This window comes from Amblyomma maculatum, chromosome 9 (assembly GCF_055883805.1).
Source record: "Amblyomma maculatum isolate TAMU_Amacu chromosome 9, ASM5588380v1, whole genome shotgun sequence".
Taxonomy (NCBI): domain Eukaryota; kingdom Metazoa; phylum Arthropoda; class Arachnida; order Ixodida; family Ixodidae; genus Amblyomma; species Amblyomma maculatum.
Window position 1 is genome coordinate 100,023,371 of NC_139352.1, and position 27,813 is coordinate 100,051,183.

Sequence of the window (27,813 nt, forward strand, 5' to 3'; positions counted from 1 at the left end):
AGGTTTCCCTCTTGTTAACGTTCCTTTCATTGTCACTGCGACAGGAAATGACAGTCGTGGTATAGGGAGCTTGCACGAAGTGATGCATGCTGGGAAAATCCGCCATGATGTTGTTGCCGTTGTCGCTAGCAGCAGACGACGCAGCAGACGACGCGCTGCAGCAAGGCTGCGGTGAATTGACAGAGTGGCTGCCGTTTTCGACAATCCACATATAGTAAACACGCTGTTACCCGTTCGCTGCCCTAACGTGCGTGCAAAATGTCGGCAGAGTCCTCGGGAACGTACGCATCAACGTTGTGCCCAAAATATCGGGCACGCTATCAAGAAAAAACGAAGCAGTGTGGAGTGGACCCATTCACACTGCGCGCGGACGACTGCGCTATGGATATGGACTTGTGGCCGCACTTCGACATTGCCGACATTCACGAATTTTTAGTCCTGAGGACTACTTTCGTTACTCGACAGCAGCTTAAGGCCAAGAAATCTCTGGAAGGACACAAATTTCTTACAAGTGGATGGGTACGCGAGCCAAGTGTGAAAACTGTCACAGCTGACACCGTGATCCTCAAAACACAGGTACGGACGTGAAAGCTTTATTGATTTTTGTTTGCTAGACACTAATCCCTTTGACGCGGTGATTTTTACCCAGATGAGCCACTCGCAGAGCCTGAACAGGCTACCTGTGGACATGTGTGTCCTCGCGAAAAGCGACGGTGACATTCTCTCAGCACACTGCACCTGCATGGCCGGCAACGGCAAGGCGTGCTCGCATGTTGCTGCCCTCCTATGTTATGTAGAATGTGGTGTGCGCGCACACCAAGAACGGTCGTACACAGACGGCCCTAACACCTGGCTGCCGGTCTCGATTAAAAAACTTGATGTGCGGCCGGTATCAGAGATGGACTTGTCGTCGGCGACGATGAAAAAACGTCGCCTTGACGCAAAACCTGAAAGCGCAGGTTCTACGCCGAAACCGGGCCCGCGACCAAAAGCACCGCCTCCGACAGCCGCAGAATGGCAAGAATTCTTTGACTCTGTAATAGAAACAGGGCATCGACCGGCTGCGGCCAGCACGAATCCACAATACAGTGACCTGTATGTGCCGGCAGTCCGAAGTTGCAAGGGCGCTGATCTGCGTCTGCTCTACGACAGTACAACAGTCGGTCTAAATTATGATCAACTTTTGGCCCACTGCAGCAAAACTTATGCCTCATTGGACATAAATGACAACGCAGTACACAGCATAGAAAAGACAACAAGAAAACAAAGTCTCAGCACCAAGTGGTATGCGTACAGAGCAGGCCGCATTACGGCGTCAACTCTTTATGATGTTTGCCACACACAGATCGACAAGTCGCCTTGTGAAGCGACTTTGCTACCCGCATGAAAATCGGGTTTCATCTCCAGCTGTCCGTTATGGAAGAGAGAATGAGCCAAATGCTCTGGCAAAATACTAACTACTCCTCAGTGCAACTCACGATGATGCCCAGTATAAAGATGCTGGGCTCCTGGTTTCCACTCAACATTTATTTCTCGGCGCAACACCTGACATGCTCACCGAGTGCAGATGCTGCGGCAAGGAGCTCGTAGAGGTGAAATGCCCATGGACAGTTCGGAATGGAAAGTTGTGTGACCTTTTACAAGTCAAGAGCTTTCTTGTTGAAAGAGGTGGTTCACTTGAGCTCAGTAGAAACCACCGCTACTACTTACAAATACAGACCCAGCTGTTTGTGTGGAAGCGTGGGTACTGTGATTTTGCTTTGTCGACAAGTGAGGAAATTAATGTTGAGAGGGTAAAACGAGACCACACCTTTCTGGAACAGTTCCTTGCAGTCGCAGAAAACGTTTTCTGTCAAGTTCTGCTGCCAGAGCTTGCTGGCCACTGGTTCACAAAAGGGCCAAAAAATCAACCTCCAGATTCAAATCAACTTCAAGCATTAACTATCAGCACACAGACAGATGACATCGACAAAAGCAGTCATTATGCTATTGAAAAGGGCAACAATGAATTATTTTGTTCGTGCAAGGGGTCAGAAGAAGGAAAAATGATTGCTTGTGATGGGGTCAGCCGTCCGATAGGTTGGTATCACCTCAAGTGTGCAGGCTTGCAAAAGGCCCCAAATGCAAAACTGGTTTTGTGCGCTATGCAAAAAGTGATTTTTGATCACTATTGTATGTAGACAAGTGATGCTGACATTTAAAATGAAATTGAAATGTGGGCTTTTTGTTCGTGGCCTTTGAGTAGAAGGGCATCATAGCGGAGGACTCCACGTAAACTTTGACCTCCTGGAGTTCTGTAACGTGCACTGACAGCGCACAACACACGGCCTTTTGCATTTCGCCTCCATAAAAATGTGGCAGTCACAGCTTGGACTCAATCCATGCGTTCAGGAACTGCAACTGGGAAGTGAAAGTAGGAGTGTAAAATGTAGAACAATGTATTATCATTCGCTGTTCAAATCACCCTTCTTGTGCAGCACTGAACTGCTGTACTTTTAGCAAGGTTGCACCTTTGTCGAGTCATCAAAGGGCTGTTTAAATAATGCCACTTGTGTAGCGCTGGACTAGTGTCCTTACTTGTGAGGCTGCCATTGTTTTAATAAAGAGTTATCAAAGAACGTGTGGAGTTGCACTACTGTCATTATGTAGCAAGATTGTCCTTATCTAACCATTGAAATACTGTTTTCGTTTTTGAACTATGTGCTGCACTTAAGAATTCACAGCAAAGTGAAAGTGAAGTACTTTGCAATAATTGTTTTTCTCACTTTTATTCCTTATTAGCACATTTGTGGTTTGTCAAACACTCATAGCAAAAATAGCTCAAGAGTAAATTTCGCTGAGCACGCTTCATGACGGCTTGACAGGATACCTATGATTCTACAAATTTTTGGTGTAGCAGAGCGTGGATGATGCACTAATGTACATAGCTGTAAAGAAAATCTGGCAATTAAAATCCACAGCAGATAGACAAACTTGGCATGGTATACTGAAGCACAAATTCAAAGCAAGCTGAACAAGCTGGGGATTAGCAAACATTCTAAAAAGTGATCTTGCCTTCACCTGGTCTAGACACAGACAAGCATGTTTATCGAAACATGTAATAGCCAGTTAGGGCTCCCTCTCACCACTTGCTCATTTTGCACTGATTTTGTGTTTTAGCAAGGACAGTACTACTTTCAGTTATATGGGACTACTGAGTTGCACAGGTTGGTAAGTGCACAACATAAACGTGCAATTTTGTCTATTTGGCACTCGCCATACCTATTTAATTTCAACACTTCAATTGGTAGGCTTCTCTTGAGTATGGTATACTTGTTGCGTACCATTCCAATTACTCTCTCTAGATGTATCCGAACGTTAGCTATTTCTCTGGTCTTTTTCACATCTTCGCTTCACAGCTGCCTCTTTCCTTTAGTAAAGGCAGGCATCACTAAGGTTGCATTGCACATTCCAACACTTTCAGAAATTAGGAACCCCCTGTCAGCAAGTACAGTGTCTCCATATTTTAGAAGGTTAAGCAGTCCACATTTCTCTGTGACGTACTTATCACTCGCCCGGCCACCATATGCATCGGACAAAAATGTCACAGATCCTTGGGACTTACTCCCACAAGAAATTTCACGTGTTGTGGTGCTGGTAATAGGAAAATGTTTCTGCCCGAATGATGTACCAGCTTGGCCGGTCAATGAAAACCTCGAAACAATCAAGAATAACCCTAACTTTGTGACCAAAGTTATCAATGAAAGCCACAGGCATTGTTTTCATGACCTGTTCTTTATCAGACCAGTGCACAAGAGACCCAATTCGGTCAAAAAGCACGTTCAGCCATTTGTCGCAGATTCTCGAGGCTGTTGATAGCGACACACAGAAACGGTATGCCAAATCCTGATACTGGCATCCTAGCCCCAGTTTCATTAAACAACGAACCATTTCCTGAAACTGCGTCAGGGAATGTTTCCCTGAATAAGAGATGTGGTCCTTCACTAACCTAAACAAGGAAAAAAGCATAACAAACGTCGGTAGCCCAGTGTAACAGGTCACTCTTTCATCGCAGCCTTGCAAAGATTCTTCAGTAAACCTTGTTTAACGCAACGCCTCCTCAGATGCTTCAAGCTGTTGTCTCAAGCCTGAAATTTTGTCTTCCAGACCCTTGATGTCTTCACCACTCAAGGCTGCTTGGCAGGCTGCATCTGTTTGAAGCAGGGTTTAAAAAAGACAATGCTAACAATTTAAAAATTCACCATGCCGTTATCACTTTACAGAAGAATTCTTGTACATACTGAAATAAAAAGACTACCAGAAAAAACACTGCCTCATTATTTGTGTCTACAAGTTTTTACACGTGCGTACGTACTACCAGCTCGAGAGAAGACTGTCGGTTCTACGGTAGGTTCACTTTCTTCGGTGTGCATTGGCGTGTGCGTGTCTTCACTCGGTTCAGGCTTGACGCGAGATGGACACACACTAATCGCACCTATAAAAATAAATTAAACGAAAGAAAAACATCACAATTAATATTATATATCAATGAAGAAATCTCTACTAAGTGGGAAAAACAATGCGAGCTTTTGCGACAGTAGCACTGAATGATCGATGTGATCGTGCTTTCCAGCGATGACAGCACGATCGACTGTTCTCGGGATTTCGAGGCATTACCCATGCGCACCGGTGGAGCCCAGTCGGGATTGCAATCTTCGAAAAGATTCGAGGGCCGACCTGCAAATACACGCGCGTAAATCAAGATGTGCTTAGCTTCAGCAGCAGTTCCTAACTTTCAAGCACATTCGAGGTTCAAGATCAGAAAAAAAAATTACGCACACACGTCGCCGCAGGCACCTACCCTGCGAAGCGCAGTACTACAAAGGCATTGCTGAAGTACTATCAAACTCGATCGTATCTCATAGACCGTTTTACGCACCTGACACGAAGTGGCGTGAACAGACATGGTACTTGTCCGGATCGGCGTCAATTTCTCGTCTGTTGATTCGACCGAGCCATTCGCATCGGCGTCGCTCAGACAGCTTCTTTGTCATTTCGCACTCGCGCAGGTGTATCTTTGGAATCCTGAAGAACAGGCAGTCGGCCTTTCCGGTCTTGAGTTTCCGCGCTTTGCTTTGGATTCGGCTTTTACAGCCCACCACAGCGCACTTCACCATCGCGCCATCACCGTTTGCGAGACGACGAGGCGAGTGCGTCGTCAGATTGTCTGCTCGCACATGCGTCGTCTGCTGCGAGCGACAACATCATGGCGGATTTCCCAGCAGGCATCGCTTCGTGCAAGCTCCCTATAGGCACTTGGGCGCCTGCATCTGTGTGTGTTCCTAAACAGGTTGCAATGATATTACTCTTTCTTTCCTCGCGAAGTGTGTTTTACGTAGGCTACCATACATGTCCAAGTTGCAATGATATTACTCTTTCTTTCCTCGCGAAGTGTGTTTTACGTAGGCTACCATACACGTCCAAGTTGCAATGATATTACTCTTTCTTTCCTCGCGAAGTGTGTTTTACGTAGGCTACCATACATGTCCAAGTTGCAATGATATTACTCTTTCTTTCCTCGCGAAGTGTGTTTTACGTAGGCTACCATACATGTCCAAGTTGCAATGATATTACTCTTTCTTTCCTCGCGAAGTGTGTTTTGCGCAGGCTACCATACATGTCCAAGTTGCAATGATATTACTCTTTCTTTCCTCGCGAAGTGTGTTTTACGTAGGCTACCATACATGTCCAAGTTGCAATGATATTACTCTTTCCTCGCGAAGTGTGTTTTACGTAGGCTACCATACATGTCCAAGTTGCAATGATATTACTCTTTCTTTCCTCGCGAAGTGTGTTTTACGTAGGCTACCATACATGTCCAAGTTGCAATGATATTACTCTTTCTTTCCTCGCGAAGTGTGTTTTATGTAGGCTACCATACATGTCCAAGTTGCAATGATATTACTCTTTCTTTCCTCGCGAAGTGTGTTTTACGTAGGCTACCATACATGTCCAAGTTGCAATGATATTACTCTTTCTTTCCTCGCGAAGTGTGTTTTACACAGGCTACCATACATGTCCAAATTGCAATGATATTACTCTTTCTTTCCTCGCGAAGTGTGTTTTACGTAGGCTACCATACATGTCCAAGTTGCAATGATATTACCCTTTCTTTCCTCGCGAAGTGTGTTTTACGTAGGCTACCATACATGTCCAAGTTGCAATGATATTACTCTTTCCTCGCGAAGTGTGTTTTACGTAGGCTACCATACATGTCCAAGTTGCAATGATATTACTCTTTCTTTCCTCGCGAAGTGTGTTTTACGTAGGCTACCATACATGTCCAAGTTGCAATGATATTACTCTTTCTTTCCTCGCGAAGTGTGTTTTATGTAGGCTACCATACATGTCCAAGTTGCAATGATATTACTCTTTCTTTCCTCGCGAAGTGTGTTTTACGTAGGCTACCATACATGTCCAAGTTGCAATGATATTACTCTTTCTTTCCTCGCGAAGTGTGTTTTACACAGGCTACCATACATGTCCAAATTGCAATGATATTACTCTTTCTTTCCTCGCGAAGTGTGTTTTACGTAGGCTACCATACATGTCCAAGTTGCAATGATATTACCCTTTCTTTCCTCGCGAAGTGTGTTTTACGTAGGCTACCATACATGTCCAAGTTGCAATGATATTACTCTTTCTTTCCTCGCGAAGTGTGTTTTACGCAGGCTACCATACATGTCCAAGCTGCAATGATATTACTCTTTCTTTCCTCGCGAAGTGTGTTTTACGTAGGCTACCGTACATGTCCAAGTTACAATCATATTACTCTTTCTTTCCTCGCGAAGTGTGTTTTACGTAGGCTACCATACATGTACAAGTTGCAATGATATTACTCTTTCTTTCCTCGCGAAGTGTGTTTTACGCAGACTACCATACATGTCCAGAGCACTACATTTATTAGGATACGGGACTTCCATTGTCATCGGTATCAAACCACTGATTAAGCTTATGTGCATGTTTCGCGGCATTGCAAAAGCGACAAACCGTGATTATCGGTCCGACATGATGACAATGAGAACGCCATGCTCTGCTCACAGTTCTCTTCTGGTATGCTATATGTCTATTATAAAACCTGTGTACTGACATCGTACTTGTAGCATAGCCGGACGTCCTCCGTGACAAGGTTTCTAATGCTGACAAAATAAGAAAATATATTCTTGCCTACCGGGTTTGCGTCAGTAGGGGGAGGAGACTCCGAGCTCCCGGAAGAATCGGCTTGTTTAGGAAAGCCGTCTTCCGAACCCATCTCTGCCGGTGGCCTCGGGTCGTTCTGCTCCGGATCCTCTCTGCCGGCCTGCGCTCTCTGTGAACCGGTCGAGCCGATGTCCCTGTGAATATACAGAACAAAGGCGGCTCACCGTTTACACTGTATTCGTGCCTTTTCAGATGTAAAGGGCAAAATAATTACTTAGCTTGTCCGTTGTGCACTGCAGAAAAATACGCGGTAAGAAAACCTTCTAAGCCGACTCATGGCCGCTCTTAGTCTAAGGAAGCGCCGCACGTCAGACATTATTTCTTCATTTGCTTTTCTTTGTGGGTGTGGTCGGCTTCCTTGGTCACTATTTATGTATGTGTTGCTGCTGCCCCGAACGCTAGCAGCGCGCCGAAAAGGAGAGGACAATGCAAGAAATAATTGCAAACCAGTGTTGGATTGTCAGCTATGCCAGCCGCCTCTGTTTCCGCTACGTCGACCCCCACATCGACTGGAGTTGGTTACCAACCACGCAGCGGAATGACGTCGCAGTGTTTGTTCTCTATGTTACTTCATCTATTTGTCGACACTACGCGCATTACACAAAGGCGCCAGCTCACTTGGTGAGTTCTCCAAGCTCATAAACCGCCATATAGACTGAGCGTCCACAGTTTGAGCTACAAGACAGTGCATAATACACCATGTACCGCGCGCAATCTCCCTCCACCTCTGCACTACGAACAGTTAGGAGGAGACCTAATGCTGTGCAGAGGTGGAGGGAGATTGTTAGGAGGAGACAAGGCTGTAGCCCCGCCGGGGTGGTGCAGTGGTAAGACGCCCGACTACTGCCCGGGTTCGATCCCGACTTCGGCGGCTGCGTTTCGATGGAGGCGAAACGAAGAGGCGTCCGTGTGCTGTGCGATGTCAGCGCACGTTAAAGATCCCCAGGTGGTCCAAATTACTCCGTAGCCCTCCACTACGGCTCCTCTTTCTCTCTATCCACTTTCACTCCCACCTTCCTCTCTTCCCTTACGGCGCGGTTCAGGTGTCCACAGCTACAAGTGTGACAGATACTGCACCTTTCCCTTCCTGTGAGCCATTATTATTATTATTAATGCTGTAGCAGAGATCTCCGGATAATGTCCGCCAACGGGATACCTTTGCCGATGTTTCTATGCGCACGTCATAAAGCAGTCATATCACACACTACAAAGGGCACTGTACCTCCTCTCCATCAGAGCAATCTGTACTAAGGTAGCAAGCACGTAAAGAAATGTAGCATAACAACGCCCCTTATTAATAATAATAATTGGTTCACAGGAAGGGAAGGGCGCAGTATCTGTCACACTTGCTATGCGGACACCTGAACCGGCCGTTAGGGAAGGGATGAAGGTGGGAGTGAAAGTGGAAAGAGAGAAAGGGGAGCCGTAGTGGAGGGCAACGGAGTAATTTCGACCACCTGGGGATCTTTAACGTGCGCTGACATCGCACAGCACACGGACGCCACTTGGTTTCGCCTCCATCGAAACGCAGCCGCCGTGGTCGGGTTTGAACCCGGGAACAGGGACAGTAGTCGGGCGCCTTACCACTGCACCACCCCGGCGGGGCTTATTGCAAATATCAAAAGCCAAAAGCGAAAAATGCCAAAAGTGAAAAGTCGTCGAAATTAGCTTTATTAACTGGTTCCCAGGAAGAGATAGGCGCTGTATTTGTCACGCTTGCTGTGTGGACACCTGAACCGCGCCATAAGAGAAGAGAGGAAGGTGGGAGTTAAAGTGGAAAAAGAGAAAGAGGAGTCCTAGTGGGGGGCTGCAAAGTAATTTTCACCACCTGGGGACATCGTCCAAATTTAAAGGACTCGTTTGTCGTCTACTCAGGAAACCGCAATGTCTCAATAACAAGTGTTATACCAATAATGGAACAATTTTATTGCACGTGTTGGTGAGTACTTCTAAATAAAGATGTAGAGCCGTTACGAAACCACAGAAATAATTACTTCATAAAATCCTAAATTCATAGGTGTTATAAATGCGAAACAATTGAAATGAAACCCAAACCAGGAGCGGATGCAGTGTCCGCCAGGTATTTGAAGGACGATGAACAAAACACAGTCAATACTACTTCAATATTTAACTTGCTCTGTCATGTAACTGAGAAATTTCGTAGCCTCTGTCGCCGCTACAACATCACGTAAAGGCAAAAACTTTTGCCAGTGGTTGTACTCAGAACAAATAAAACTGACGCGAATTTATGAGCTAAGTGAGGAACCTGAACCGACAAAACTGCACTGCTAGACAGAGTCTTATGGCACCGAAGGCACACAGCTCGTAACAAGGTTAGGTTACAGAGAAATTCATATCCGTAAGAATACTCTGTGCACTGTAGGTACGTCCTCAGTAGGTATTCTTTCCTCACGTATAGCTGAAGGCTCATACTCATCGTTCCATGCTCGCTGTTAGGCAGAGGTAGCAAAGCATAAGGTGCTCCGCTCTGCGGGAGGAGCAAGAAGAGATGAAAGAATACCATGACCTCGGACACCGAGAACTCTGCTACTGACAGCAATCGTTACCCAAGACGCAGAGCTTGAAAATATGACTTGTAGAGGACGAATGAGCTCCAACCACCTGCCCTAGACTCGAACTTGAACTCACTTTGCGCTCCACGTAGGATTTGGTATTTCAGCGACGGTGTCTGATTCCGGGGCGGGGTTCATGGCGGCGGGTGCTTCGTTCGTCGCTAGGGCACGCTTGCTCACTGTGCTCGCGTGACCCGAAAACGTGCCGCTTCGGGCTTTTTATTCTTCCAGGGCATCGTTAGCGCGCGGAGAAATGTATTCACCCCAAAATAATTTTAGAAAAGATAATGATGGTTTAAACTAAGGGAACTCACTGTGTTTATCGCGAAGAGAGCTCTTGCTCTGAAACAATTTATAAAAAAACAGCAGCATCCAACGGAAGGAAGGCGTAAATTTTGATCTAAAAATAATTTGTGCTAACAGCTCCTGTGCCATTGGAATACTGGGGGAAAGCAAAGCAGCAGTAACTGCCTCGCAAAGGGTGAGCGCGTGAGCACAGGGTGAGCGCGTTGTTGTTGTGGCTGTAAGATTGATTGATTGAATGTCCTTTATTTAATGGGAAGGGTCATGGCCATGGATGGGGATAAAGAGGAGTAGACAGAATCTTCATTGCTTAGGTCGGCACTCAAATCACATTGGTCTAATCAGGCCACTAAGCAAGCCATACTTAACAAATACCATCTGTGTGTTAGCATCAGTTTCTAGAAGGTAATGGTAGTTCAGGCGGTAGGGTTTAATCTCGGAGCGTCGAGTAGCAAAAGCAGGGCAATCCCAGAGTACATGAGATATGCCGCCGCGAGTTAGAGTCATACAGTGGGGGCACGTTATCATTTTCTCTGTATACTGACGCCAGCGGGTCCTAATACGTGGCGTGTAAGCAGCATGGGCAATGAGCTTGTTCAAAAAGACTTCTTGACTTCGGGTGCGGTGGGCTTTTCTCGTAAAAGGTGGGTCTGGTGTGGCCACCGGCATACGATGCTGACTGAGGCTACTAACTGGCTTAAGGGCAAAGAAGGGGTGAGTTGCCCGCCCAAAGTCGAGTAAGGATTATTCAAGGGGGGTGGGGAAGTAAATGTGGACATTCCACCTGCCAAGGCAGCCGCAGCGTGTGCCGCTGCATTGCCCCCGATTCGTCCGAGTGACCTGGGGTCCGGTGAATAGCGACAGTTCTGGTCGGGAGTTGGTGGTGTTTAAGGAGACGCTGTATGGCCGTAGCTGTTGCATCTTGTGAACCCGGAATAACGATTTCCTTGTAAGCTTCATAGGAATCAGTAAGAATACGTATTGACCCAGTTCCGGTGCAAGGCACTCCTGTCAAGGCTCCCCAAATCGCGAGGAGTTCTACATGAAGAGGGGTACCTTGAGGTAGGTGGCAGGCATAAGCGCCTGAAAGGGAATGGTTGTCATCGCATACACAGCCCATAGATGCAAATTCGCTTGTAATCGATGCGTCGGTCTATATGTTAGTCGTATCAGGGATTCGCTCTTGTCGGTGATGGGCAGCGGTGGTGGTGGTGGCGAAAACGTTTAATAAAATATGGAATTACATCAAGGTTGCTCTGGGGTCAGGCTTAGTGCCCTTCCCCTCACAAACACTACGTGGAGTCCCTAGTACGGGACCCCAGTGGCTTCCGCTGCCGCCATTGCTTTTTTGACCAAGGCCTTTTGGGCTTTCAGGTTGGAGCAGGCGAGTAGGGTCGCCTCCCAGTCCTCCCGGGTGGTTTTTTTGGTTAGGTGCAAAGGCAGGGTTGGAGGGGCACGCCCACACCATGTGGAAAGGGTCCGAGGACATTTACCCGCAGTACAGGCACTCCCCGGAGAAAGCACTGTCAAAGTGTTTAAGTGACGCCGGGCACATCATGGTATTCATAAGGAGGCGAAGAAACACGCGTTCCTCCGCTCTTGTTAATCCTTTACACGGGTGGGGGTAAATAATGTGTCTGTTTTGGTACAGCTGCGTAATTTCTCTGACAGTGTACGCTGGTGTAAATTCTTCTGAGGAGGAAGGAGACGAGGTTGCCCGGTTGGAAAGCGCGCGGGCGGCGGCATCTGCTGCCTCGTTTCCTTCTAGCCCAGAATGGGCCGGAGCCCCGACTATGAAGCGGTGGGATGGACTTTCTACGTACGAGCTGTTTTGCAGTAATCGGTAGGCCAGGTCTGAGCTGTTTTTTAATAGCCGGTAGGCCAGGTACGGGACCCAGCCCTGTTAAAAGTTCCTACACGCCCCTCTCGAGTCCGTTATGATTGTTTTGGAATCAGTGTATTGCTGCTAACGCGATGGCGACCTCCTCTGCCTGTGTTACGCTTCGGGCTTTAAATGTGAGCCCGTTTACCGTTTTAGACTCGTGGATCACTGCCTCTGTGTTCCACCAGCCTTGGTGCGGGCCGGACGCGGCCACATAGTACACTCCGGGTTTCCCTTCGTAGTGATGCGCTAAGGCCTCTGCCCTGGCCATGCGCCTACCCTCATAGTCGTCCTTGGACATATTAGTGGGGAGTGGTTTTACGTGCAGGGCGTATCGCAACTCCTGGGGAAGCCTTACTCTTTCCTCAGTTACAGTCGCGTGTTGTATGTGTAGACGGGTTAATAGGCGACGCCCCGACGGTGTCTGCGATAGTCGCGTGTATTGACTCGTGAGGTGGGCTTCTCTCAGCTCCTCGAACGAGTTCGTCATACCCAGACCTTGGAGTCTCAGGTTCGACGTGATTATAGGGAGGTCGAGGGCCTTCGCTATTTTGCGCGTGATCACCTCGAGGATGTTCTCGTCGTGTTTCTTGAGGTGGAGATAGGGGGTCGAGTACAGGATTCTGCTTGTTACAAAAGCATTGGCCAGCCGTAGAACATCTTTGCTTCTCAGTCCCCCTTTTTTGTTTGAGACTTTGCGGACCATTCGGCCCACCTGGTCTCCCACCTTTTTTAGCTTGTCGAGCGTGGTCGTCGCTAGCTTACGCTGGTGAATGAAAAAGCCCAGTAATCTAATTTCCTCTCTCTCGGGTATTGGTTCTGATCCAAGTCGCAATTCTATCTTTTCTGTGCATTTTTTGGAGGGACGAATATGGATGAATTCGGCTTTTTTTTGGGGAGCACTGAAGGCCGCATGTTTTCGCGTACTCATTTACAGCGGTGGCTGCCTGCCTTTGCACCTAACCAAAAAAACCACCCGGGAGGACTGGGAGGCGACCCTACTCGCCTGCTCCAACCTGAAAGCCCAAAAGGCCTTGGTCAAAAAAGCAATGGCGGCAGCGGAAGCCACTGGGGTCCCGTACTAGGGACTCCACGTAGTGTTTGTGAGGGGAAGGGCACTAAGCCTGACCCCAGAGCAACCTTGATGTAATTCCATATTTTATTAAACGTTTTCGCCACCACCACCACCGCTGCCCATCACCGACAAGAGCGAATCCCTGATACGACTAACATATAGACCGACGCATCGATTACAAGCGAATTTGCATCTATGGGCTGTGTATGCGATGACAACCATTCCCTTTCAGGCGCTTATGCCTGCCACCTACCTCAAGGTACCCCTCTTCATGTAGAACTCCTCGCGATTTGGGGAGCCTGCCTCCCGCAAGCTGGCCTCCATTTCTCCGAGAGCCCTGCGTGGCCCATATGGAGATGTCCGTGTACAGCGCGTACTGCACACATGAGACTTTCTCCAGGTGGACCGGAAGATTTTTCATTGCCATATTGAAAAGAAGCGGGGATAGCACCGCTCCCTGTGGTGTACCTCTCGTGACTAATAGAAAGGGACCGTGGTCTGCGTTCTGCATCCTTACGTAGGCCTGTCTGTCTGAGAGAAAGCGTTTTATGTACTCGAACGCGTTCTTTCCACACCCCGTCTCCGAAAGGTGTGTCAAGATGGCCTCGTGCATCACATTATCGAAGGCTTCCTTCAGATCTAGGGCCAGCACTATCTTATCCCTGTTCGGATGTTCTATTGGATTTAATATTTCTCTGCTAAGCTGTAGCAGGACGTCCTGAGCCGATTTATTTGGCCTGAAGCCATACAACGAGTCGGCGAAGACTCGCTTATTTTCAAGATACTCGGAAAGTCTGTTTCTGACCATTGTTTCCATCAATTTGCCTACGCACGATGTGAGAGAAATGGGCCTGAGGTTGTCCGTATGTATGGCTTTGCCTGCCTTTGGGCTGAAAGTTATGAGTGCCGTCTTCCATTCGGTGGGAAAAGGAACTTCGCCCGTCCAGATCTAATTGAACTGTTCTAGCAGGGATTGGTACGCGTGGTCTCGTAGGTTTGCCAGGAGTTTTACCGTGATCCCATCCCTTCCTGGCGCGGTCCCGCGTTTTATTCTCGCTAGGGATGTTTTGAGCTCGTATAGTTTGAAAGGTTCATCTAGCTCAACATTTTCCTCTCCACTATATACTCATCATATAACCTAACTACATAGTATAAATTATACTCATAGTCAACGTTATTTACCTCCCTCACTCCTTTCACGTCTCCTTCACATCTATCCTTCCATAACCTTTCAAAAAAAAAAAAAGAAAGAAGAAACAGGGGGGGAATGGGGGAGGGGCGGCCTTAGGATGGGGGAGGCCGGGGGGGAAGGGGGAGAAGGACGGGGAGCGAAGGAAAGAAAGGGAAGAGAAAAAAAAACACACCAATTCTCACTAATTCATTTAACACCAAACAAACCTCGCCTCCAAGACGTCTCCTTCCAACAACCAGCCCTTCTCATTATACCCAAGGATCATTGCCGATAATCAGCCACTATACACATGGAACAAAACCTTAGGGGACACCTGGGGAAGGGATGTATCCAGGTGACATTTGTTAGGCAGAACTCAAACGCGGGGGGGGGGGGGGGGGAATCTAATCCTCACTAAATCATTTCAGAACCCAATTGAGCGGCAACAGGTGACATCCAAGGAGGACCCATCCCCAACTCAAGCGCCACCAAACAACTACAAGCAAGACATCTCCAAAACAAGTCTGGTCACCGGAAACCTCAAGCAAGCCCTATTCATCCAACTAAATCAATATGTTATCATCAAGAAGCATGTAAATATCTAAATCACAGTGTTAACTGCAATAATCATGTAAATAGTAATCCAAGAAATCAAGCAATCAAATAAATCCGCTATTTGCTGGCCCGTTCCCGTGGCGGCGGTTGGGCTGGACAGTAGATAATTTTTTTTTTATCTCTCTTTTTTTTTCTTTTTTTTTTCCATTTCTTCAATGCAAAATTATTTATTGGATTAATCCCTATTCATTTTATTCTAATTGGATTAAGCACGTTATACTAAGTGGCACGGGCCGAGGCTCTTTATTTTTCTTTCCTTTTCTGCCTCAACATAACATATGTACCTGTAAGCTTCTCCCCTTGGGTTTGGGTTGTCCTCAAGTACTGGTCTCGGAGCTTCAGCGCTAACTGGGCCGTATTTCCTTGAAACGCGTGTATTGCTCTCTGCAGGTGTTTCTGCGACTCATTGCGCGTCTGGTTTGGATCTATGAGAGCTCGGAAGAGACACCATGTGTTTTTGCCAGACATCTGCCTAGCTGCCGCGTTGCACCTCTCTACCCAGTTAGCGTCCGCGAGTTGCGCCGCGTATTTTTCCGCCTCTTTTGTTATCGCCGCGATCCGAGTTTTTAGCTTGCGGTTATGTTTTCTGCCTGCGCCATCTTTTAACCATGCTGCGTCTGGCTTCCCAGAGGTGGACGAGGTGGATGTCCACATCCGTCACCGCCTGAGAGAGCTTTATCCGCGTTTCTGTCGAACGGAGACTGGTCAGCAGCTGTTTGGTCCAGGCTTGGTATCCCTGCTCCTGGATAGAATTAAATAGAATATTATTTTCTAAATTTTGCCCCGTCCGGCATCCTAGTCTGCCCCCTCGGTCTGGTAAGGAATTTAGTGCGGATCGTTACGTTGATCAGACAGTGGTCACTACTGAATGTTTCCTCCGTATTCGTCCACTCCACTCGCCTCGCGTTTTTTGAAAAAGTTATGTCCGGACAAGTGTCCCTCTGCGCCGAGTTCCCAATTCGCGTGGGGTGCGCCGGGTCGGTGTGTAGGGTTAGGCCTAATGTGGACGCTGCCTCCGCTAGCTTCCGTCCTCGTATGTCCTCTCGGTTGTAGCCCCATGAGAGGCTCTGCGCATTGAAATCTCCTAACACTAGTAACGGATCTCGTCCCGCTTCCCTGACAGCCCTAATCAGGAGTGTGGATAAGGTTACATTTTTTTCTTTAGGTGGGCAGTACACGTTCAGGATGTGGAGCGGCGGATGATCCCTTTTTATGGGCAGGAGAGTCACCATCACGAATGAAAAGCTGGCTTGTAATTCCAGATCTATCAGATTTGCTGTGAAATTTTTGTGCACGAAGATGCAGGAGCTCTCGGGGAATGACAAAATCGCGGTTTATAGGTAGGCGATGGAGGCGTGTGACTAGTGACATCTGCAAAGGGGGAAGAGATGCATATAGGGCTGGTGTTTTGTCGTTACGCTGTTCATCTCAGGCCAGCAGGCGACGCCCTTGGACAGTGTTCTTTAGACGTATTCGATGACGCACCTGTGACTCGTTAACGATGGTAGTGAGCGGTGGAAGAGCGGCTAAACGCTCAAGTTCAGCTATAAGAGTGCGCGTAGGTAGACCGGTAATAGTGCATAGTGTTACGCGATGAAGGCGTTCGACCTTAGCGAAGTCAGTCTTCGACAGTTGGAGGACGGGCGTGCCATAGAGGAGGAGGAGGAGGAAAAACTTTATTTAGTCCTATATTATTTGGCGGTTTTTGGACGTCTTCAGAGATGTCTGCTTGTTGTATCCACAAGAGTCTTCTCCGTCGACTTCGTCCACTTTTTTACAATGGTCGGTTGCCCTCAGTCCAGGGCTCCGCTGGCTGCTGCCGCCCGTTGGGCTCGCTGTACCAGACCTTGCTGGTCTTCGCAGCGGTCGCTGGACAGCAGAGTCTCCCATTGCTCCGCACTCGTGTTTCGAATTTTGGGGACCACATCTATGTTTTGACATGCCTATGTGATGTGATATAGTGTTGGTTTTTCATAGCACCACGGACATCTGTCAGCGTATATGGTAGGGTGCATTTTGTTTAGTATGTGTAGGTTTCGGTATGAACCCGTCTGTAATTGTCTCCATATGACAGTTTCCTCTCTTGTGAGAGAACTGTGCGGTGGGGGATATCGCATTCTTCTTCCTCTATAGTTTTCTAGTATGGCCGAGTATGCCTTGGGTGCTGGCAAAAATTCCGCGGACCCGTCGGATGCTCGGAAAGTAGTGTATGCTCGAGCTATCCTGTCAGCCTCTTGGTTCCCTGCCACCCCCATGTGCCCCGGTACCCATATAATTTTGTGTCTGGTCTTGTTTTCTTCGTGGTTTTTAAATCTGTCGCTCGCTTCGAGGAGTATACGAAGCGCGTGACGACCAATCCTACCATTCATGAAATTTCGACAGGCTGTTTGAGAGTCCGTGAGTATCGTTCGCGACCGCCCAGCTCTATAGCCCTCCGCCACCGCTAGAGAAATGGCTACTTCCTCGGCCTCTGCTGCTGTGCAGTGGCGGACGTAGCCGAATATTTTGGCTGTAAGCTAATCACAGATCCCGCGACCCCCACGAGAATCGGTAATAGTGTGAGCACGGACACTTGCCCGTACCTCACGTTCGTAAGGAAGAGCAAGGAGTCACAGTGGGAAAACATGATGGAAAACCTAGGTAGCGATCACTTTATCCTCCGGACGCGAATAGCATCGGAAAGGGTAAGATGCCGGATCGGACAAGCAAAACTCATGGATTGGAACGCGTTCCGCGGGGCTTGCAAAAAGTCTGAAGGTGGCATTCAATCACTAGAAGACTGGAGCGGCATGTTGACAGAAACGCGAGACAAATGCACAAAAAGTGTAAGACGAACAACAACAACGCCCGAAGTAGACGGGCACCTTCTGCTACTATGGGAAGCCAGACGCTGTCTCACCAAAAGATGGCGGAAGCAAAAACACAACAGGAAACTAAAACTAAAGATAGCAGAAGTTACGGCAAAAGCTGAAGAATACGCAGCGCAACTCGCGAGACAAAATTGGGAACAATTCAGCGACTCGCTTAAGGGAGCCTTAGGTACGGCCAGAACCTGGAATCTCCTAAGAGCACTAATCGATCCGACCAAAACAAAATCAGAAAACAATAAAAGTATCCACAGATTCATCCACTCCTTCGAGGGTTCGGACACCGACCTTTTAGAGAAGGCACGAAAAAAATGTTTCGGTGATCGCAACCCCTCACGATGTGCCATAGAGGATTTTTCCGACCGCCGCTGCTCGGGCCATTGCACGGCAGGCGTGTTGCCGCGCACCGCCGGGCCGGTTGGACAGGCGACGAATAGTGTGTAGCAGTGGTGGCCAAAGGCGTTGTAACTGATGAACCCATTTCTGGGGACTGTTACAGCTTCAGATGGGCAGGCCAAGAATGCGGATTTGCCCCGCCGGGGTGGCGCAGTGGTAAGACGCCCGACTACTGTGCCGGAGTTCCCGGGTTCGAACCCGACCTCGGCGGCTGCATTTCGATGGAGGTGAAACGAAGTGGCGTCCGTGTGCTGTGCGATGTCAGCGCACGTTAAAGATTCCCAGGTGGTCGAAATTACTCCGTAACCCTCCACTACGGCTCCCCTTTCTCTCTTTCCACCTTCACTCCCACCTTCCCCCTTCCCTTACGGCACGGTTCAGTTCAGGTGTCCACAGAGCAAGTGTGACAGATACTGCGCCTTTCCCTTCCTCTGAACCAACCAACCAACCAACCGACCGACCGACCGACCGACCTACCGACCATTTGAAGAAGTGATGGCGTTGCCTCCGATGTGAAGATGGATCTGCATACTGGGGTTGGTTTTATGCTTTCCGTCGATACTAATCAATTCTGTTTTATGTGGTGCGAGTTCGAGGCCAATTTTGGTTAGTGTATCTTCAAGACAAAGAAGGGCCGCCTGAAGTTCAGTCTGCATAGAATATTTGTCTGCGTAATCCGCTTCCTCAGTCTGGACGGTAATATCATCAGTATATATAGCGAATCTTGCACTTGTGCTGATTTCCAGATTCTCGGCGATGGGTGTCATGGCCAAGTTGAACAATATGGGTCCGAGAATGTAGCCCTGAGTAATAGTATAATAGTAATAGGTAATAGTAATCCAAGTAATAGGTTTCCGGCACCCATCCTGGAGCTTTTCCAAGTAGTTGAATGGGTCTAGATGCAAAAAAAATGCGGATCCAGATTTGGGCACGAGTACTAGGAAAGCGCTTGGCGAGTTCCTCCAGGATAACCTCATGGCGAACATTGTCAAAGGCTTTGTGTACATCGACAGCCAGGAGACATTCAGGTACCGCTTTAAGATGAGCTCCATTCAGAACTCTTCGCAAAAGCCAAAAGCAGTCATGCGTTCCGAGGTTAGAGCGGAAGCCGGCTTGAGCTGGATGAAATCCAGGACTGAAGTATTCAATGTAGTGCCTAATTCGGGTATGCAGCAGGCGCTCGATGAGTTTACAGAGATGTGAAGTCAGGGCGATTGGACGCAAATTACTAGGAAGTCAAGGTTTTTGCCAGTTTAAGGATAGAAAGAATTAGAGAAAACTTGAAATTATCCGGTACCGTTCCGGTCTCCCAGTAAGAAATAATGATGTCGAGAAGGACATGGGCTGCCGAGTCGAGATTGCGAAGCTCCTGCCATCTAACTCGGTCATGCCCGGGTGTTGCGCGAGCTCGGCCTCTTCCGAGGGCTGCTTGCAGTCCTTCCCTTGAGAATGATCGATCCAGGTCTGGATCAGGGCTCCTCGGCTCCGTGTCTTATCGAATTGTGTATGCGGATTTAAGACCCGATATGGCCTTATCCCACTCGAAACAGTCAGTCGAGGTGTTCGGCTCCTGTTTTCGACAATTTTGTTTTCGGCTCGCTGTTCGATTCGAAGCTTTCAAGGACCAGGCGTTTCTGACGGGCTAAGCCTAATCGACGCTCTCAGGGCCCACCACGACCACGGCTGCTCCCGGGCCACAGCCGGGCGGCGCTGCCGCAGCAGCGCATCCGGACGATGTGACCTTCAAATTTTGATGCCCGGCGACCTTCACTTCGGGCCAACCACCGACTACTACCCGAGAGTCAAGCCAAGTTACAAGGCGTTCCGAGTATCCATCCTTACCGACGGGGCACGAGCAGATGGACGCTGTGCCGTACTTCGCATCCAGCCAAACCCTGACTCCGACATCACAAACGCCACAGATTACACCGACTACAACCCCACAGTCAAGCCAAGTTGTTACAAGTTGTGATTACCCGCTCTTACCGGCGGGGCATGAGCAGATGGACGCGGCGCCGTATTTTGCATGCAGCCGAACGCTGACTCCGACGCCACAAACGCCGCAGGCTACAGGGTCTGATTACCCGCTATTGCCGATGGTGCACGAGGAAATGGATGCCGCAGCTCTGATTGTCTCTGCAAACCCTCCTGCTCAGGCTAAGACAGCTACAGGAGGCAGCATTACTTCAACGTATCGTAAGCCTCAAGTATCCCCGCAATGCCTACACACAGAACCGGTGAGTCGTCCTCATTTCACTGCTCTGATCAGGCCACTTAACAAAGTGCATGTCACAAACATCTCGAAACGCAATAAAACAAAGTGCTCCGTCTCAGTATTTTTCAGATATGGCCATTCTCCGCTTTGATTCTGCTGCTAACTGCATCCGCATAACTGTCAGGGACGCTGAGCATTTCAAGACGCTGTGTACATTGACCCGGTTAGTCGCGCGAACGGGGGTTCTGTCCAAGCGTTCGATGTGGACACGTCCCCACTGAAGCAGCCTGCGATTGGCAGCACGCGAGGTGTGATCAGAATTAGAGAAGGCCTCACGATGGACTATATCATGGCGCATCTGCGTTACAAGAGAGCTGAAATCACAGGCATACGCATGGTCGGCAAGACAAATTTGCTACTTCTGACCTTCTCATCAGACACATTACCTTCTTGGCTAGTATTCGACTACGAGATTACACGAGTCCGTGAATACCGCCCGCGCCCAGTCGCATGTTATAAACTGTCCCCGCATCGGGCATGTATCTGTTTCCCGCAGTTTGTCGGGATTTCGGTAAGAACGCGCACCCTGAGGACCCCGGCTGCAAGCAGTTTCCTCATTGCGTAGCCTGCGGCGCTTCCACGCATATCGCTCTGAGTGACCAGTGCCCGGCTCGAGCTTATGCAAAGCCTGTCGACAAATCGGCACCTAAGTAATCGGATGATCCGGATACGCATCAGGTGACATCCTCACATACTGTCTCCAAACATGTATCATGCTGAAAAGATCTCCAGGTTTAGCTGAGGTCATTGAGAGCCTCAGAGCATAAATATCTGAACTACGCCGCGAAAATCAGTGTCTCCGGGAGATTATAACCAAGGACAAGATAACAGTGGATACCCGAACTCGCTCCCAGACTCCGCAACGCAGCCGCTCACAGAAGGGCCGCAAAAGCCGTTTGCCTACCCGCCGGCCGCAACCGGTCACAGCGTCTGGGGCTAATACGACAGGAACGCGCCCAAGAGACACAGAAGCTGGAAGAAACTCTGCGAAAGGAAGTTATTGCAACTCTTAGTGCTGCCCTCACTTCCATGCAGGGCCATCTGCAGACTATATTTGAGGAGTTCCAACGTAGCACACTCGCAGACGATAGTAAGCGCAGTAAATCTGGGCCCCTTTCATGATTGCTATGGCTCATGGGATTCAATGGAACTGCAGAAGCTTCAATCAGAACGGTCCTACCCTTCGTACATTTGTGCCTCAGTGCCGTCCTCTTTTCGTACTTCTTCAAGAAACGCGCGGTCCTTGTAAAGTTCCTGGTTACTGCACTTACCACACACCTACTATCTAACATAAAAACGGCCGTTCAGAGGAACAGGCGGCCGTCTTAATCCGAAACGACTGTCCTTCCACTCAGCTCTCGCTTTAGTCCCTTTGCTCTCCCACTCGTGAGATTGTTGCAGTAAAAATCTTCCCCTCTGGCCAAAAACATTTCGTCGTGGCATCAGCCTATTTCCGGCCAGGTAACGTCATGGCAGAACCCCGTACCTGGCTCCCTGACCTTGAAAACGCAGCTCACCTTATCCTATTCTTATCGGCGGAGATTTCAACTCGCATCACGCAGCGTGGAGCTCATCTCAGCCTAATCAACGTGGTAAACACTTATATGACGCCCTTGATCAAACTCTTCTTACCCTGTGCAACGAACTAACGCGCCGACCCGTATCTGTCTCCATCCCACTCAAGCGGACACTACAATGGGCCTTACATTCTCATCACCGCGTCTTCATCGGCGCTGGGAAGTCCTTTCCAATTCTTGGGGTAGTGATCCCTTGCCCACCTTGCTCACTCTCAATCGTAATCTTCGCGCTAGGACAACGCGTTCGTTTTTCAACTGGGACAAGTTTCGTGCTAATACTACGACCCCTTTCTTGGGTACTGACTCTTTTCTATCTGTACTCCGAGATGCCCGCACTCAAGCTCTCGAATATATCCTCTGTGACGATTCCACAGTTGGCATGGATGCTCACCTGGCTAACCCTTGTCGTCGCGCAGATCACCTCACGCAACGTTTTCGGACACGCGGAAAACGTCACAAAGATCTCGTGCTTCTCCGACGACAATTCAAGCTAATCCGGGCATACCAGCTTCACCTGCAAAGTGAGGCTTGGCACTCTACATGCGACCGTCGTGGACAAGTACCGGGCCTATCACAACTTTGGCGCATCTTTCGTGGCATAAATGGCAAGGCACGCGGAGCCCCACCTCTCGCCGATCTCCTTCTCAATGGCAACCCGGCTGACGTTGGAGATGAAGTTATACGCACCTTTTTCCCACATGCCAGCCTAATGCCTCCACCAGCAGTTTCCATTTTCCCAGTTGGCTGTAAGAAGAAAGAAACGAAAATGCACGGGCCTGCTACTGGCTCTGTAGCTGAGCCACCTCCGTTGTCTCATGCAGACAGAAGAGAAAATAGACAAGAAAAAAGGAGGCGAGAAAGACGCGTGCTGCAGCCACAGCCGTCGTCCACCACCACCGAAGCGGTGGCAGCCTACGGCCTACAACAGATAAACATTCAATGGCAGGCTAGCCCCCGCCGCAAGCGGCGGTGACCCACCTGTCCCAGCCCCATCAGGGGAAGCCAGCAGCGACCCTACGTGTCTTGCACATACACTCTCATTATAATTTTCCCATTGGAAATTGAGTTTACAACCGCCCGAAAGCACAGTCAATCGAACAAAATTTGTAGGCTGCAGTGCTTGGAACTGTTGTCGGCTCTGAAAGGGCACATCAAAGTTTGCAAAGCCTCTTCAAAGCGCAAATCTCTGTGAAAGACGGGCGCAGGGCCGGCAGACGCCGGTACGCATTTTTACCTGTTGGTGTCCGGCGGCTGCTTTCAAACCAACCACCACCCGCCGCCTGGAAGGGCGTCAAGCCACTAGACTGTAATGGTGTACGCTGTAACAAGGAGGATAGCGATGGGCAGAGTTTCCGTTGGACACATAGTAAAATGAGCCAGACCTCAAGCTGAGAGTAGCCGATGTAGCCATAGAAGCGCCAAATTAAAGTCAAGCAATAAAAAAATAAAGGGGACTAAAATTTTGGCTCTTATCTTGGCTTTCACGTCAGAGGCGAGAGAGAGAAATAACGTTTATATGCACCCTTTGAAAGCTTCGCGAGGATCCGAGGCTCAGCTCTGTCCCAGCCATGTCCCCCCTTCAGCCGTCGACCTGGATCCCTTGGATCGAACCAGCGGCCAGGCCGAGACGGATGACTTCACGTTGCCCTTTTTAATCCTGTTTGAGAAGTAGCGCCTCCCAGGACTCATCTGTTCTGTCAGGTTCTCCAAATATAGGACACTTCCATGTCATGTAGTTGTTGTTGTGGCTATAGGAAGAAGGAAAAGAAAATGTGCTGGCCTGCTACTGGCTCTGTAGCTGGACCACCTACGCTGCCTCGTGCAGACAGAAGGGGAAATAGAAATGAAATAAAAGGAAGAGGGAAAAAACTCACACCGCAAGAACAGCCGTCGTCCACCACCGAAGCGGTGGCGGGTGCAATGACGGCCTACAACAAATAAAAACTCGGTGGCAGGCTAGCTAGCCCCCGCCGCAAGCGGCAGTAACCTACCTGTCGAAGCCCCGTCAGGGGAGTTTACCTCCGTATAATGTGGATCATGTCCGCTATGTCATCGCAACGTTTGCACCAGGGGCCAAATATTTCCGGGTGCCACTTGCTGTCAAGCGGGGGCTTCGGGAAAACTCCAGTTTCCAGCTTACGGCGCATAACCTTCTCGCTTTTGGTGAGTTGCTTACACGCTTTTGGAAATACTGATCTGCCTGATTTGTAATGATTAAGGATATCTTGGTAGGTATTAAGATGATGAAGCCAGAGGCGAACTAAAGAAAACACAGGCAACGTACATATAGCATAGAAAGTGTACAGAACGTTGGGACAGAGTAATTGTATCGCAGTCTAGCTAGCTCAGCTTGAACGTCAACGTTAAAACTATGTTTTCGTGGACCCGTAGAGTTACATAAGAAATTCCACCATCATTCTGCTGTTCACTTCCTTTCAACACAAAACCGATGCGCGAAGCCGATTTGACCTTTGACGTTTCCAAGCGAATTCAGGTGCCCTCAGAAACAGATTTGACAGATACTGCGCCTTCCCTTTCCTGTAAACCAATTACAGAACGGCGGTGAACATTTATGCGTCCAACGGAACGCTGTTTCTTTTTTCGACATGGGGGGGGGGGGGGGGGGGAGCACGCGATGCACCGTGAGCCGCAGCAACGCTCAGACTTAAATTGTGATACGTATCCACTGCAATCGCCATTAAAGGGGCCCATCAACACCTCCCGAGCATTGCTCACAAACTATCTCAGTCGCTAGGTTACACTGCGATACACATTTGAACGTAATGACATACATCTACGCGCAGTACAGGTCCCGCAATATTATTCGAAACTGGACACTCTCTTTCCATCCACGTTTGCCATCCTCCTCCTTTATGCAAAGCTACCACGTATATGTGTTTTCGAATCACTATTCTGCTTATGTACAACGCCATGCATCAATTAAACTACCATATTTGCCAAAATGATTAACATAAGCTTATTTTTTAATTATCAGGAAAGAAAATTAGGATGTTTTCTACACAGAAACATTTTTTAAAGCTTTTTGCCTTCCACATGCGGTCTCGCGCGCTCACCTTTGCTCTTCGCGCGGGCATCACAGCAACCACGGCGCGGCCGCGCGCGGCGACCTCGTTTCAGGTCTTGGCGGGGAACTTTCCATCAGTGAATGTTCTTGTTGGTTGTCTCCCATGCAAAATCGACTTCGAAATCGTCTTACCGGTCTCCAGCATTAGGTCGGTGCCTTAAATTCCGTGCCCCAGTGCACCGCGCCGTACGTAGTGCAGCAATATTTCGGATGCAACCGCTTCGTTCCCGTGTCCACCAAACCAAAATACGCTCCTGTGATCGAGTCAAGGTGACAACATACGCTAGAAATTAATGTGCTTACTCGCCTGAGCATAGCGCACAGATAAAAGACGGGTTCACAGGAGTATTAGAAAATCCTACCGTCTCAACTGTTGACTTGATTGCGGCTAACTACTCACAGAGGTTGCATTTTGTCTCGTAGTAAGTTTGTAGCGTGTAATTTTTTTTCTTATAGTAAATTAGCTATGATAACTGTACCTACCTGGCTAGGCCGTACGCGATGAGCAAACCCGCGGTATCGTGTCCCGGCGTTGGCGGCTTTCTGCCACCGATACCGGCTCATACTGCGGGTTCGCATTGTACGCAGAAGAAACGAATTAAGCACCCTTACCTAACTTACTAAGAGCAAATAAAACTTACAGCAATATCAGCTACGTATGCAGTTTCACCGCAAATGACTGAGTGGTTAAGCTGGAGAGATGATACAAGCCGCCAGTCACGCTAAACATGTATTAGGATACACATGCTGTATCTGCCCTTTGAAAGGTTTCATATGGCGTGCGGTGATGAGGAGGCACCGATGAAACAAAGAAAACAACTTTAGTTTTAGAGAGGTCCTAAGAAGTCTTAGAGCATTTCTCTAGATATGACCCAGAGCATACTTTATTATGCCCTCAGGCAATAAACAACGTTAATAAAAACAAATTCTTTCCTCGGCGAAGCGCTGTGCTTTCTTAGTCGCTTGATGAGCAGTATAAATCACCGCTAATAACAAGCCTTATTTCGTGCACATAATAATCAGCAAAATTACACTGTTGTCTTGTAAACTGTGTAGCTTAACGGATGGGTCACAGCAAGCCCGTGAAAAGGTATATGACATGGTCACTTGTGAAGTCGGCTCACTTTAATCACTTCCATTTACTTCCAGCTTGGCCTAAAAAAGCTGAACAACTCTGACCGGCGCAATTATTCGCAATCTAGCCTTACACACATCCTAAACCCACAGTTGCTCTACCTTTCCAGCTTCTCTGGTTGAAGCGGCACCTTTGATACAATACTTGAAGGGCCTGTGAGGGTCGCACACAATGTGGAGTTGTCGCGATAAGCAAACAGAAACATGCTTTGTGTACACGTTTGCGTGGCCGCAACAACAAGCGAAACACAGCGACATGGGTACAACACGACTGAACTCACTCCGATAGGAAAAGTCATATGAAGCTGAGCTCCAGCTATTGTAAGTCGCAGCCAACAAAATGAAACAATTTTTTCGGCTCCAGCGGCCAATGCTTTGCGGTGCCGATGCCAGTCTGTTGAGCATTTGGGGTAATTATACTGGCAGTTGTACTGTGCAATTGACTAGTCATGATGAAGCGCAAATCTGTGCCTGTGTGCAGCAATTAGTTCTTTTGACGGTTGTTCGTAGACATCAGTCATATTGTGGTGCTCTGAAGCTATGCTTGCAGCTGTCTCTCTGTGTGAAGAGCCCCGAGACAGTTTTTCCACATCCTGGAGGAGCCTGTGGACGTGGACTGCGTGGAATAGCCATCGAGATTAACACAGTTCACTTAGTTTTTCGTTCAATAATAAAATTTGAACAAAGTTTTACCTTAAAAAACCAGGCTTCATTTTTACTGGAGCAACGCTGAAATGTCATTTTCTTGATTTTCCCATTTTTACTTTCCAGCAGTCCTCTCCTTTTTGTTCTGTGCATGGAGCCTTGAGGAATTTTTATTGAAGTGAATAACAGCAAGATGTGACCTCAAAAGAAGGTAAATATGAACGACTTTTTCATACTTTGGAAAGTGATGTGTTTCTTGTTGCCTATTAGCAAAATTATGCCACCATCATGCATTATATTCACATCACTGCAGCAGATATTGCTTTTGTTTTAGCTTCTATATCGAATTAAAATGTGATGCAATTATCTCCAAGCAGCAAAATGAATGTATGACATTGGCTATACAATATCATATTGTGAATCACCCATGTTCTTTCTGCTGTTGTATTCTAGCAATCATCATCATTCCAAGTGAACCTTGAGCATTCTTTGCAGTTTCAATACAGTAACTTCGGGACATTTGAGACGGTTCTGAGGGGTCGGAAACTTGCGCTGATAACTTCCAATTCTTTAAAGCTATCTTTGTCTTGGGACTGCGCTAAGATGAGGAGCCCAAAAGACAGACGGTTTGTTTTTTTAGCCAGCCCTCCATGCTTGCCATACACTTTGTGTCATTGCAGTGTCTTAGCGGTTGTCCTTTCTCAATCCCATCTGCCTATTCTAACATAACAGCAATGACTTCAAATGAGGACCCTTGGGTTGTCTGTGCCGTTTATAGCCTGCTGTTTCACTTTTTATATAGAAGGAAATTACAGAATGGCTAGTGATACCATCCTAGCAAATATGTTTTCACCATATTATATGAAGCATCCTTAGAATGTCAAACGTGTGCACTGTAGTCTCCTCCAAATGTATGAAAACTACCTTTAACATGGCAGTGTTCAAAGCTTCGAAAAAAAAAAGACACAAGTTAAGT

The 27,813-nt window shown here is 48.2% G+C and overlaps 2 pseudogenes; one reads left to right on the top strand and one right to left on the bottom strand.

Moving 5' to 3' along the window:
- Nucleotides 1-258: 258 nt before the first annotated feature.
- On the top strand, nucleotides 259-2,499 carry LOC146180033 (uncharacterized; annotated as a pseudogene).
- Nucleotides 2,500-3,024: 525 nt separating this feature from the next.
- LOC146180034 (uncharacterized) lies at nucleotides 3,025-5,156 on the bottom strand (annotated as a pseudogene).
- Between the last annotated feature and the right edge of the window lie 22,657 nt (nucleotides 5,157-27,813).